Source organism: Mus pahari, chromosome 7 (genome assembly GCF_900095145.1).
Source record: "Mus pahari chromosome 7, PAHARI_EIJ_v1.1, whole genome shotgun sequence".
NCBI classification, from domain to species: Eukaryota; Metazoa; Chordata; class Mammalia; order Rodentia; family Muridae; genus Mus; species Mus pahari.
In genome coordinates, this window is record NC_034596.1 from 69,781,884 (window position 1) to 69,795,053 (window position 13,170).

The 13,170-nt window shown below is 42.0% G+C and overlaps 1 pseudogene; it reads left to right on the forward strand.

Moving 5' to 3' along the window:
- Positions 1-5,181, forward strand: part of LOC110324052 — a 9,493-nt pseudogene extending 4,312 nt beyond the window's left edge.
- Positions 5,182-13,170: the final 7,989 nt, after the last annotated feature.

Sequence of the window (13,170 nt, forward strand, 5' to 3'; positions counted from 1 at the left end):
TCTTCCTTGACTCAGACCACACCTCTTCCTTGACTCAGACCACACCTCTTCCTTGACTCAGACCACACCTCTTCCTTGACTCAGACCACACCTCTCAGAACTGCAAAACACATTTAGTTTGTCTGAAGAGCTGCCATGGTATTAACTCATTCCAAATAAACTCTAAATTCTAAAGTTGAACTTTCATTTAGACATTATTAAAATCAGGCCTAAGTGAGATTCTCTGTGTGAGTCCTTCACACAGTTCTTCAACTGTGAAACCAGACCGGGTATGAACTTCTCAAATACACTGATGGATCAAACACGCTCTTTCTGAAATGAAGAGAGAGGGAAAATGAGGTTGTGGGTCCCAAGCCTGCCCTAAACATGACAAATTCCTTGAGGTCTTAGTAGGAGTAGTTGGGAAAGGAGGTAGATGCCGGGTAACCAAGGAAACAGAAACTGCCTCTTAATGCTTAAAGTGTCCTTTGTAGTAAACCATCCTTGAAACTGTGGTGAGGTTCTTTCCACTCTATTGGGAGCTACGACAATAGGCTAGGTGCTACTAACCATAATGCTAAATACTGGGAAAGGTTTGTATCCTCCAAAGAGCTTGGATTATAATTAATTTCGTGGTTTTGATCCTCCTTGTTGGCATTTCTAAAGAATCATGGGAAATATACCCAGAAGGGATATCTGGTTTGCCAAAGTTTGGGAAAGAAAAGGGGTCACCTTACCTCCATGAATATACTACTCATTCCACAGGTATTCATAAAAACCTCTTACAAAATTACAAGTCCAAAGTCTCTTGCTATTGTCCACTCCACAAACCAGCTCACTCCACAAGCCAGCCCACTCCACAAGCGAGCCCACTCCACAGGCCAGCCCACTCCACAACTCAGCCCACCCCACGGGTCAACCTGCCCCACGGGTCAGCCCGCCCCACGGGTCAGCCCGCCCCACGGGTCAGCCCGCCCCACGGGTCAGCCCGCCCCACGGGTCAGCCCGCCCCATGGGTCAGCCCACTCTGCAAATCATCCCACTCCTCCATCTTTGGAGTGCCTTATGACTATCTGTCTAATAAGTTTTTAGACATTAAAATTTGCTCCCTCTTAACTTTTTTTGGTCTCCTTTGCTCCGGATCCTAATTATTTCCTCAGTGGATCAAGACCCTCCACCTCCTTTACCCTTCTGTTCCCTCAAGTAAGACCATTCTCTTTCTACTCCCCAGCACTCAAGAGTCTCTGCCCTATCAGGGCTCACAAAGAGCTCATGGACCCCAGAGAAACCACCTTGGAACTAATTGGAAACAGGCCAAGCATTGTGTCTCCTCAGACAAGGATGGAGTACACCCACAGATGCTTAATAACCTCTTGGTCTCTTGCTTAAATGTAATCCACGGCCTTTGTAAGATTGGATGTCAGGCTAAATGAAAATCTCAAGTCTCTGCCACCAATGTCGGTAAAACGTATTTAGTCTCATATTGAGTAGAAACACAGTATTGATGAAAGGGGGAAATGAAACAAAACTGGGAGCCAACTCATGTATCAGAGCCCTCTTAGTGAGCTTCATGCTATAAGTATGCTTGATCAATAGCCAAAGTTTAGAAAATTAGACTATAGGCCTATTTGCATCTTCTTGTGCATTAGGGTGTATGTGTATCATATATATATATATATATATATATATATATATATATATATATATATATATATATGTATTTCCCTATTTCCAGATGCTATTACCAAATCTATTGGTAAACTCCTATAGAGATCTAAGTAAGTTTTCATATAAAATACATGGGAAGTACAGAAACTAACTCAAATGTCTTTCATATCCACACGAGCTGGGTGAATCTTATTCAATATGACTAGCTTAGTATTATTGGTTTAATAAAATCAGTCATCTATCCTAAATTTTCAGCATAAACATAAATAAACATACACTTTTGATCTACTTGAGTTATCAGATAAAGGAGATTAAAAGTAGTTGACAGGGCTGGGGAAATATTGCTGGAGAGATGGCTCACCCAGGAAGAGCGTTTATTGTTCTTAGAGGAAGGACTGTGATTCATATCCCAGAATCCACTTGGTGGCTCCCAATGGTAACTCAGCTTCAGGAATCCAGCATGCTTTTATAAGCTCATTGGACACCAGAAACACATGCAGTGTACTTTTGAAAATTCAGGTGAAAGACATTAAACAAAAATAAATCTTTGGAGGTTTGGGCAGGTTGTGCCAATGCGAGACTGTAGCTATAGTTGCTTTGGCCGGTCAAGAGTTATACTCTGCCTGAAAATTGGAGAAGCCAGTGGTGCTGCTGGTGTTTTTCAGAGGCAGTTCAAGTTGAACCATTGATTCTACTAAGGTGTAAACTCTTCCAAGACGTCAATAACAAATAAATCCAAGTCTGGGCCTCGCTCTTCTCGCTCAAGATCTGCATCCAGATCTCGGTCTCGTTCGTTTTCAAAGTCTGGGTCCCAAAGAGATCTGTCTCTCATTCAAGGAAGCACAGGCTGAGTTGTAGGTCTTGTTCCAGATCCTATTCTCCAGTTCATAACAGAGAAAGGAAATCACGCTAGAGCATATCAGAATTGAGATTTCTGAGGTCACAACAGTGGCTACAGGAGGCCCTATTACTTCCCTAGGCGAAACCAAAGCTTTTATCCACGGGGCCAGTATAATCAAGGTGGCTATGAAAACTACCGTTCCAATGGACAGAACTACTGGCAAGCATACAGCCCTGGTTGGGGCCTTTCTTGATCCCGGTCCCCAAAGGGAAGGTCCCCTTCACCACGGACCAGGAGCCATTCTAGGAACTCTGACAAGTCATCCTCTGACAGGTCAAGATGTTCCTCATCCTCCCGGTCGTGCTCCAACCACAGCAGAATTGAATTGTCTAAGCAAAAGTCTACAAAAGAGAAAAAATCTTCTTCCGAGGATAGCTGGCCATCTCAGGCAGCTGGTGATAACCAGGGCGATGAGGCTAAGGAGCAGACATTCTCTGGAGGAACCTCTCAAGATATGAAAGGGTCTGAGAACTTAAAGCCATGGTCAGATGCCACCATCTACAGCACTGGTTCTGTATCATGGGCCTTGGTTTCTGATCTGAGTCCCGGGGAGAGAAGCCCAGCTCTCAAAAGCCTCCTTCAGTCTGTGGTGGTTAGGTACAGGTCACCACACCCTAGCCCTGTGCCAAAACCTACTCCTCCACTTTCTAATGTGTCCCAGATGGGCTCATGTATGTCAGGTGGTGCTGGGTATCATTCTGGAGCACACTAAGGTCACTTCGACGATGGCTCTGGGGCTTTGAGTCCATCCAAAAAGAGCCCTGTGGGCAGAAGTCCACCAGCCACTGTCTCTGCATATGGTTCATCTCAGAAAGAGGAGAGTGCTGCTTCGGGAGGAGCAGCATACTCAAAAAGGTATCTGTAAGAGCAGAAGACAGAGAATGAGAAGGATAAAGTGCAGAAACAAACGAATGCCGATAAAGAGAAGCTGAAGGAGAGAAAGGGGGCTTCTCTGATGATGATGTCAAAATGAAATCTGATCCATTTGCTCCCAAGATGGACACTGAGTTGCCCAAAAGGGACTTCGGGATGACTTTGAGGAAAAGATGGCTGACTTCCACAAGGAAGAGATGAATGAGCAAGATAAGGACAAATGTAAGGGAAGGAAGGAACCTGAGTTTGATGATAAGCCCAAATTTATGTCTAAAGTCATAGCCGGTGCAAGCAAAAACCAGGAGGAAAAAAAAAAAGAAGTCAGGCAAGTGGGAGAACCTGCATGCAGGGAAGGAAAAGCAGAGGACCTGGGGGAGGAGCCTTTCACAGAGAGATCCCGAAAGGAGGAGCGTTGAAGGGACAAGAGGAGCAAAAGTGGGCACAGGGGCTTTGTGCCAGAAAAGAATTTCTGGGTAAAAGCATACAAGGTGGCCCCGGAGAAAAGTTCATCACCTCTCCCAAGGAAGACCTTTGAGATCTGTGACAAGCTGGGGAACATAGGAGACATTTCCTGAGGGAAGTCTTTCTTTTCCATGGGAGGCCCAGGTCAATGTCCGGATGGATGGACACCTTTGATGAGGGTCTTGCATGGCCCAGCGGCTTTTTGGCTCAGAAATGAAAGCTTTGTCCGGGTCTAGTCCATAGCAACAAAAAGTAGCAGGAATTTCATCCCATTTTCCAGCATTTACAGTCAGCTCGGTCTCAGCGTATCCCCTCAGAATTGTTTGCCCAGCACATAGTGACCAATGTTCGTCATGTTAAAGAGCATCACTTTGGATCCTCTGGAATGACATTGCACGAACGCTTTACTAAATACCTAAAGAGAGGAAATGAACAAGACGTAGCTAAAAATAAGAAAAGCCCAGAGATACACAAGAGGATAGACATTTCCCCCAGTACAATTTAGAAAGCACAGTTTGACTCATGAGGAATTAAAATGTCCACGGGAACCTGACTACAAGGCTGAGGGAAAATACAAAGATGGTCCCGTTGATCTTCGATTTGATATGGAACGTTGTAAAAAAACATTAGGAGAGAGATCTTAAGCGAGGTAAATCAAGGGAGTCTGTGGATTCCAGGGACTCTAACCACTCAAGAGAAAGATCAACTGAAAAGCAAAGAAAACCCACAAAGGATCAAAGAAGCAGAAGAAGCACCGCGGAGCAACAGACCTGTGTAGGTTCTCCTCCTCCTTCCCCCAGTCCTCTCACTCCTACAAAGCAGAGAAGTACCCCGAGGAAGCAGAGGACAGCACCTCAGGTTTCGACAAATCCAGATTGGGGACCAAACACTTCTTGGGTATGAGTGAAAGAGGCCGCAGAGCTTGGGAAACGTTCCAATTTACCCGAAGCAGGAGGGAGAGGCTGCGGCAGAGGAAACTATTCTGGTAACAATAACAACAGCAACAAGGATTTTCAACAGAGAAGCAGGGAAGAATGGGATCCAGAGTACACACCCAAGAGCAAGAAGTATTACTTGCACGACGATGACCGGGTAGGCAAAGGCAGCAACAAGTGGATGAGCTGAGGCCGTGGCCGAGGAGCCCTTCCCCGGGCTGGTTCATGTTCCGGAAGTCCAGTACCAGCCCCAAGTGGACCCGTGACAAGTTCAGTGGGGAGGAGGGAGAGATAGATGATGATGATGAGAGTGGGACAGAGAACAGAGAAAAGAAGGACAGTTAACAGCCCTCAGCTGAGTAGGGGCCACTCTTGATGGAGCCTTGCCCGGGGGGGGGGGGAGAAAGGCGCTGGGAGAGGCTGGTGGAGCTAAACAAGGAGCTTCATGAAGATCCTGAAAACTCCACCCCATAACCCACTAGCCACACAGAATCCCACGACAGCAGAGTGTGTTGCTGGTGCCATCTCACTGGACAGGACGCTGCCACCTAGCCTAGACCACACTGGGCTCCTGCTGCTGTTGGTGTGTGGGGTGGGGAAGGGTAGGGTGAAGGATATATACGCTTGAACTTTGTTTTGGCTTTGTCGTCCCACCCCTACTCCACCCCCAGTTAGAAACCAAGTTTTCTTAATTTAATTTCATTTGGAACTAAATGGGAATTTGGTTTTCAGTCTCTTCCTGTCCTGAGTTTTATTTAAAAAAAAAATCCTTATATTTTTCTTTGTTTCTTTTTTCTTTTTAAGGGATATGTAGAAATATTAGCATAAAGATTTTAATTTGGGTAACTTTTGATTCTTAAGAGAAAACAAAGCATGTGAATAAAAATTGAAGTGTTCACCTAAAAATAAAATCTTTGAAGAAAGGTAGTTAACAGGGAAAAACCTTGAAATGATGTCTACTTTTTAAACATTACAATGTATCCAGCTTATAAGTTTCCAAAATGTTTTTTGGTAACTTTTAACTTTAGGGCTATTCTAAGTTAAGTAATCAATACTCATAAAATATGTAGATAATTTTAAAGTATGATTATTAAAATATATTTTGCTGTTTTATTTTGGTTTATTTATATACTGGTATAGGGAGGTTAGACATACAGGAGTCGGTTAATAAACATTTTTTCTTGCCACACTGAGAATTTTATTATGAAGCAGCATATACCCACTGTGAAGTGATAGAGTAGTAAAAGTTCCTATGGAAGGCTGGTTCTTCCTAGGTGTGAAGTGATAGAGTAGTAAAAGTTCCTATGGAAGGCTGGTTCCTCCTAGCCACCATGTGAGCATCTAATTCTTGTTTTTTTTTTTTTTTTAATAGCTTCACAGTAATCTACTTCCCAGTTTTCTTTGAAAAACTGTTATTAATGGTTAATAGTTGTGATCAGTACATTAACATGATTAAAATAGTAAGTGAAACAACTCTGTGGCAAATGAATATTTCTTTCTGAGAGGAAAATCTATACAAGAATGTGCCTTTTTTTCTTCTTTTCTTTCTTTTTGGTTCTTATGATTCTGTTCTTTAACATTTATTTATTTATTTATTTATTCATTTAACACTCCATATTTTATTCCCCCCATCAATCCTCCGACTGCTCCACATCCCACATCTCCTTCCCCCACCCCCATCTCCACATGGATGCATGGATGCCCCCACTCCCCACCCCACCTGACCTTTAAACTCCCTGGGTCCTCCAGTCTCTTGAGAGTTAGGTGCATCATTTCTGAGTGAATACAGACCCTGCAGTCCTCTACTGTATGTGTGTTGGGGGGCCTCATATCAGTTGATGTATGCTTCCTACTTGGTAGTCCAGTGTTTGAGAGATCTCAGGGATCTAGATTAATTGAGACTGCTAGTCCTCCTACAGGATCACCCTTCTCCTCAGCTTCCTTTCAGCCTTCCCTAATTCAACAACAGGGGTCAGCTGCTTCTGTCCATTGGTTGGGTGCAAATATCTGCCTCTGACTCTTTCATCTGCTTGTTGGGTCTTTCAGAGGGCAGTCCTGATAGGTCCCTTTTTCTGAGTACTCCATAGCCTCAGTAATAGTGTCGGGCCTTGGGACCTCCCCTTGAGGTAGATCCCACTTTGGGCCTGTCGCTGGACCTTTTTTTCCTCGGTCTCCTCTTCATTTCTATCCCTGTAATTCTTTCATACAGGAACAATTATGGGTCAGAATTGTGACTGTGGGATGGCCCCTCCCCATTTGATACCCTTCCTTCCTGTTGGACGTTCCCTCTCTGTACTATCAGGCATTTCATCGAAGGTCTCTCCCTTTGAGTACTGAGAATCTCTCACCCCCCCCCCCAAAGGTCTCTAGACTCAAAAGGACATGCATGCTATGTATTCACTAATAAGTGGATATTAGCTAACAACAACTATAAAAAGGACAGATACAGTCCACAGAACTCAAAAAGGTTATCAAGCCCAAGTGAGGATGCCTCAGTCCCACTTGGGAGGGAGAAGAAAGCAATCACAAGTGGGGAGGGAGGGAGGATCCTGGGAGGAAAAGTGAATGGGGGAGGGGGCTGGGGGGGCGAAGAAGGGAACCTGATCTGGTATTGGGTGAGGGAAAAGAACTGAAGCCCTGAGGGCCAGCAGAAAGAATGGAAACAGGCAACTTTGGGAGGTTGGGAGTTCGGGAGGTAGGAAGTTGGGGGGACCATCCAGAATGACTCTGTTTTCGAAAATTCACTTTACATCCCACTCACTGCCTCCCCTTCAGGTCACCACCTCTCACAACCTTTGCCCCTCCCCTTCTCCTTTGAGAGGGTGAAGCCCCCCACCCTGGCACATCAAATCTCTTGTGGGGCGAGGCACAACTTCTACTGAAGTCAGACAAGGCAGCCCAGCTAGAACACAGTGAACAGACAGAGTCTCACTGCTATGTATGTATCTCAAACTGGTCTCAAACAGTATCCTGCCTCAGTCTCCCAAGTAGTAGAAGGATAGGGTCAAGGCACAAAACGTGGTTGGAGGTGTTTCTGTTACGAGAGAAGGTGAGTAATTCTTCTGTAGAGCATCTGGGGTCCAGAAGGAGAAACAGGAGAGAGAATCCTCGATCAACTCAGGGAGAAGACTAGTAGAAAAGTAGCTTTGTAAGTGGTCACCCTTGTTAACAATGGGTGCATTTATTTATAAGGTTTAAAAAAAAACATAAACCTAGTTTCAAAAATCTACCCCGATGCAAAGCCAGAACCTGCATTTCTATTGAAATGAAGCTTTTTTGAATTATTGTCATTATTTTTAATTGAAGACCCATCCTTTTCTTACATAATATATTCGGATTATAGTTTCCTCTCCCTCTACTCCCTCCTCATTTCTCTTCCCATTCTGATCCATTCCCTTTCTGTCTCTCAGTAGATTAAAGCAGACTAGCTGACCTTGATCTTCCCCACAATTCTTCTGTCTCTACCTCCTGTCTCATTACAGGCATGTGCCACCTCATCTTGCCTTTTAAAGTGAGTTCCAGGGATTAACCTCAGTTCACCAAGCTTGTAAGGATAAGTGGTTTTATTTTTTTATTTTTTATTTGCCCACTGAGCTATGTTGCCAAAATTTTATAGTTTTGTCTTTATAGATCCATGATCCATTTTCAGTTAATTTTGTAAAGAGTGTCAAGGTTTTTTTGTTGTTCTCATTGATGAATTTTTTGAATATAGATATTTATTTGTTGAAGCACCATTTGAGGGTGTTGGACCCCAGGAACTGGAGTAACCGAGTTGTGAGCCACTATATGGGTGCTGGAAAGTGAGACTGGGTCCTTGCAAGAGCAAATGCTTTTAACCAGTGATCCAACTCTGCAGCCACAACCTTCTTTTTTTTTTCTCTTATGAACATATTTCTATGAACTAGGACTTCCAATATGATGTTAAAAAATAGTAGTGAGACCTCTTATCAAGGAGAATTCTCTTTGCAACAGAAGAGCATTACAGAAAACCACAACCAGTCAAAGTGGAGAGTTGTGGAGCCCAGTCGCAAACAGAAACATCAACAATAAAGCTCCTGTACCTAGGACTCGGTAGGGAATCATTGTAGAAGAGGGGGTTGAAAGGGTTGAAAGGGCTAGTGGGACAAGTTTACAGTGAGACTGTGTCTGGGACGTCAGAAGCTACACCATAAAAATCTCACTAATGTGATTGTCGAAACATGAGCTGAACGAGAACAGCTAATGTTTCGAATGCTAATATGGGTAAGGGGAAGCCGGTGAAGCCCCCACCCTGTCCAAGAGCCACAGACAACTAAGGAATGAGAGAACACACCAGATGGTTATCAACATTAAGTGGTTAACCCTAGAAGCATGCATGCAAGCAACAGTATACAGACTGACCAGGTTATATTTATGTATCTAGGAATATACATGCATATATGTATATGTATGTAACGACAATTAACGAAAAAGTGACTGAATTTGAAAGAAAGCAAGGAGGGGTGTATAGGAGGACTTAAGGGAGGAAAGAGAGAAGGGAAATAATATATTAAAATCTGAAAATAAATAAGTTCCAAAATGTAATGGTAAGAACAGATATTTTTTTCCCCTGTGTTTCTGATCTTAAAGGGCCTTTCCATTTCTTAAGCTTCCATTGGGGTGATGGTAACCAAAGAGCTTTTGGACATACCTTTATCCTGCTACGAGTTTCTCTCCAATCTTAATTTATTGAATATTTCTGTTTGGTGTTAAGCCATCTTTACATGTCTGAAGTAAATTCTACCTGGTGAAGGTACCTAACTATCTTAATACACGTTTGATGCCCAGTGCTAACATATTGTTGAGATTTTTCACATGTATTTATGAGAGGAATTGGTCTATAGTTTTCTCTTACAATATTTTTTCCAGGATTTGGAGTCTGCTGACCCAGGGGAATGAGTTAAGAAGTATATTCTTTGGTTCCACCTTTGGAAGGAGATTGTGGATTTTGGAGAATTTGTATAATTTCTTTCTCAAATATATGGTTAACTTTACCAGTGAACTTAATAGTTTTTGCATGGTAATTTCTAGTTGAGAAAGTTACAAATTAACCTAATATAATAGCTTCATACTTAATATTTTTGTTTTTTTATGTCACCTTTGACAAATTATATCTTTTATGGAACTAGTAAATTTCAACTACATTATGGAATTTGTGGACATAGAGTTTTTCTGTGTATTTTTTTTAATCATACACAGCATATATAGACTATGTTTAATTCTGATGATAATACTTAGTATTCTTTTATTTCTTTTAGTTTATCTTTCTAGATGTTTATCAATTTTATTATCTTTTCAAGGTCCATAAAGCTAATTTAGATTCATTGGTTTTCTGGGTTTATTTTTGTTTCTAATTTCACTGATTGATGCTCCATCGAATTTTCCCTTTTTTTTCTTCTTTATGTGTTTACTTTGCATTTTCTAGTTCCCAAAGACAATTTTTTTCCCAACAAGTTCTGAGTATTCCACCTACAAATTTTGATATACTAGGTTTTCATTTTCACTCTATTCAAAAATATTTAGAAACATGTTTTCTGAGGTGGTATTTAGACATGTATGTTTCAGTCTCTGTGGGTTTGGTGTTTGTTTGTTTGTTTTCAGTTACCTTTCTGTTGCTGATTTCTAGCTTAGTTTCTGTGCGGTGTGTGGACAGGCATCTGCATTTCTGTTCCTGCACACTTGCTAAGGTCTGTCTGATGGTTTAGCACAAGACCTATATTCGTAAATGTTCTGTTTGAGGTAGTAATGTGCATTGTATTGTGGTTATTTAGAGCAGTCTAGCGACATCTGTCACATCAGTTGGTTGTGTGAGGCTCAACTTTATAGTTGCTGGGTCTTTTGCCTGCTTGACCTACCCATTGATGAGCAGGGTTATTGATGGCTGACATTATGATAGTGGGCTTTGCTACTGTTCCTTTCAGTTATACCTTGTTTTGTTTTTATTTCATTTCTATTTTTTGATCTTGTTCCTTTTCTTGCTTTGTGTGGTTTCAATAGAGCATTTTTATAATACCATGTTCTCATTGTCCTTCACATATCAGTCATATTTCTTTATGGTGTTTTTAGGTAGTTGTTCTATAGCTCTATATGCACACACACATATGCTAGTATAGGTCTACCTCAAATAACGCGTCATATTGTTAACTTAGAGTAAGTATTTCTTTCCTCTTGTATTTTTATCAGTTATAATTCACTCCTCTTATATATAAGCAGATATAAGCATATATACACATATGATCAAGATGTATGTCAACAGGTACATAGTCAAAGGCATTGCAGATATTATTGTCATTTTAAATAGAAAGTTCTTTGTTAAGTCAATTAAGAATAAAAATGCATTTTTACTTACTTCTGTGTTCTTCATCACATTTGCTTTTGATTTAGAGTTTTGTGTGGTGAATGTGTATTTGTGTGATATATTCAGGTGTGTACAGGTGTGTGTGTGTGTGTGTGTGCGTGTGTGTGCGTGTATGTGTGTGTGTGCGTGTGTGTGTGCGTGTGTGTGTGTGTGTATGTGTGTGTGCGTGTGTGTGTGTGTGTATGTGTGTGTGCGTGTGTGTGTGTGTGTGCGTGTGTGTGTGTATAGTATGCAGTTGTACTCATACACATTGGTACATGCGGAAGGCAGAGGAAGACATCTTGTATTCTTTTACATCACTTTCTGTCTTATTCCCTTGAGATAGGGTCTCTGAACCCAGAGTTTGCCGTTTTTCTGCTAGGCTGGCTCGCCAGCAAGGAGTAGGAGTCTAGCAGTCTCTGCCTGCCAGCTCTGGAGTTACAGGCATGTACGACCATGCTCACGTGACTCCTTTAAGTGAGCACTGGGGTCCCAAAACTCTCATTGTTTTGAGAATGCTCTTATCCATGGATCCTCAGCCCTGCTCTTCATGCCTTAAGGTAAGCCTGAGATTTGGCCCATACTGCCATCCCTTGCTCTGAAGAATGAAACGTTTGCCAAGTAGGGATCCTGTGAAGGTTCTTCTTCTTTTTTTTTTATTAGATATTTTCTTCATTTACATTTCAAATGCTATCCCCAAAGCCCCCTATACCCTCCCCTTGCCCTGTTCCCCAACCCACCCACTCCTGCTTCCTGGCCCTGGCGTATTCCTGTACTGGGGCATATGATCTTTGCAAGACCAAGGGCCTCTCCTCCCAATGATGGCCNATTAGGCCATCCTCTGCTACATATGCAACTAGAGACACAGCTCTGGGGAGTACTGCTTAGTTCATATTGTTATATCTCCTATAGGGTCACAGACCCCTTCAGCTCCTTGGGTACTTTCTCTAGCTCCTTCATTAGGGGCCCTGTGTTCCATCTAATAGATGACTGTGAACATCCACTTCTGTATTTGCCAGGCACTGGCATAGCCTCACAAGAGAGAGCTATATCAGGGTTCTTTTAGCAAAATTTTTCTGGCATATGCAATAGTGTCTGGGTTTGGTGGTTGTATATGGGATGGATTCCTGGGTGGGGCAGTCTCTGGATGGTCCTTCCGTCTCAGCTCTGAAATTTGACTCTGTAACTCCTTCTATGGGTGTTTTGTTCCCCATTTTAAGAAGGAGCGAAATATCCACACTTCAGTCTTCCTTTTTCTTGAGTTTCATGTGTTTTGCAAATTGTATCTTGGATATTCTAAGTTTCTGGGCTAATATCCGCTTACCAGTGAGTGCATATCATGTGTGTTCAAAAATCAGAAATGAAAAGGGAGACATAACAACAGAACTTGAGGAAATCCAAAACATCATCATTTCCTACTACAAAAGGCTATATTCAACAAAACTGGAAAATCTGGATGAAATGGACAAATTTCTAGACAGATACCAGGTACCAAAGTTAAATCAGGATCAGATTAATGACCTAAACAGTCCCATATTCCCTAAAGTAATAGAAGCAGTCATTAATAGTCTCCCAACGAAAAAAAGTCCAGGACCAGATGGGTTTAGTGCAGGATTCTACCAGACCTTCAAAGAAGACCTATTTCCAATTCTCCTCAAACTATTCTACAGAATTGAAACAGAAGGTATTCTACCCAATTCATTCTATGAAGCCACAATTACTCTGATACCTAAACCACATAAAGACCCAACAAAGTAAGAGACCTTCAGACCAATTTCCCTTATGAATACTGATGCAAAAATACTCAGTAAAATCCTCACAAAGCGAATCCAAGAACACATTAAAACGATCATCCATCATGATCAAGTAGGCTCCATCCCAGGGATGCAGGGATGGTTTAATATATGGAAATCCATCAACGTAACCCACTATATAAACAAACTAAAAGACAAAAATCACATGATCATCTCATTGGATGCTGAGAAAGCATTTGACAA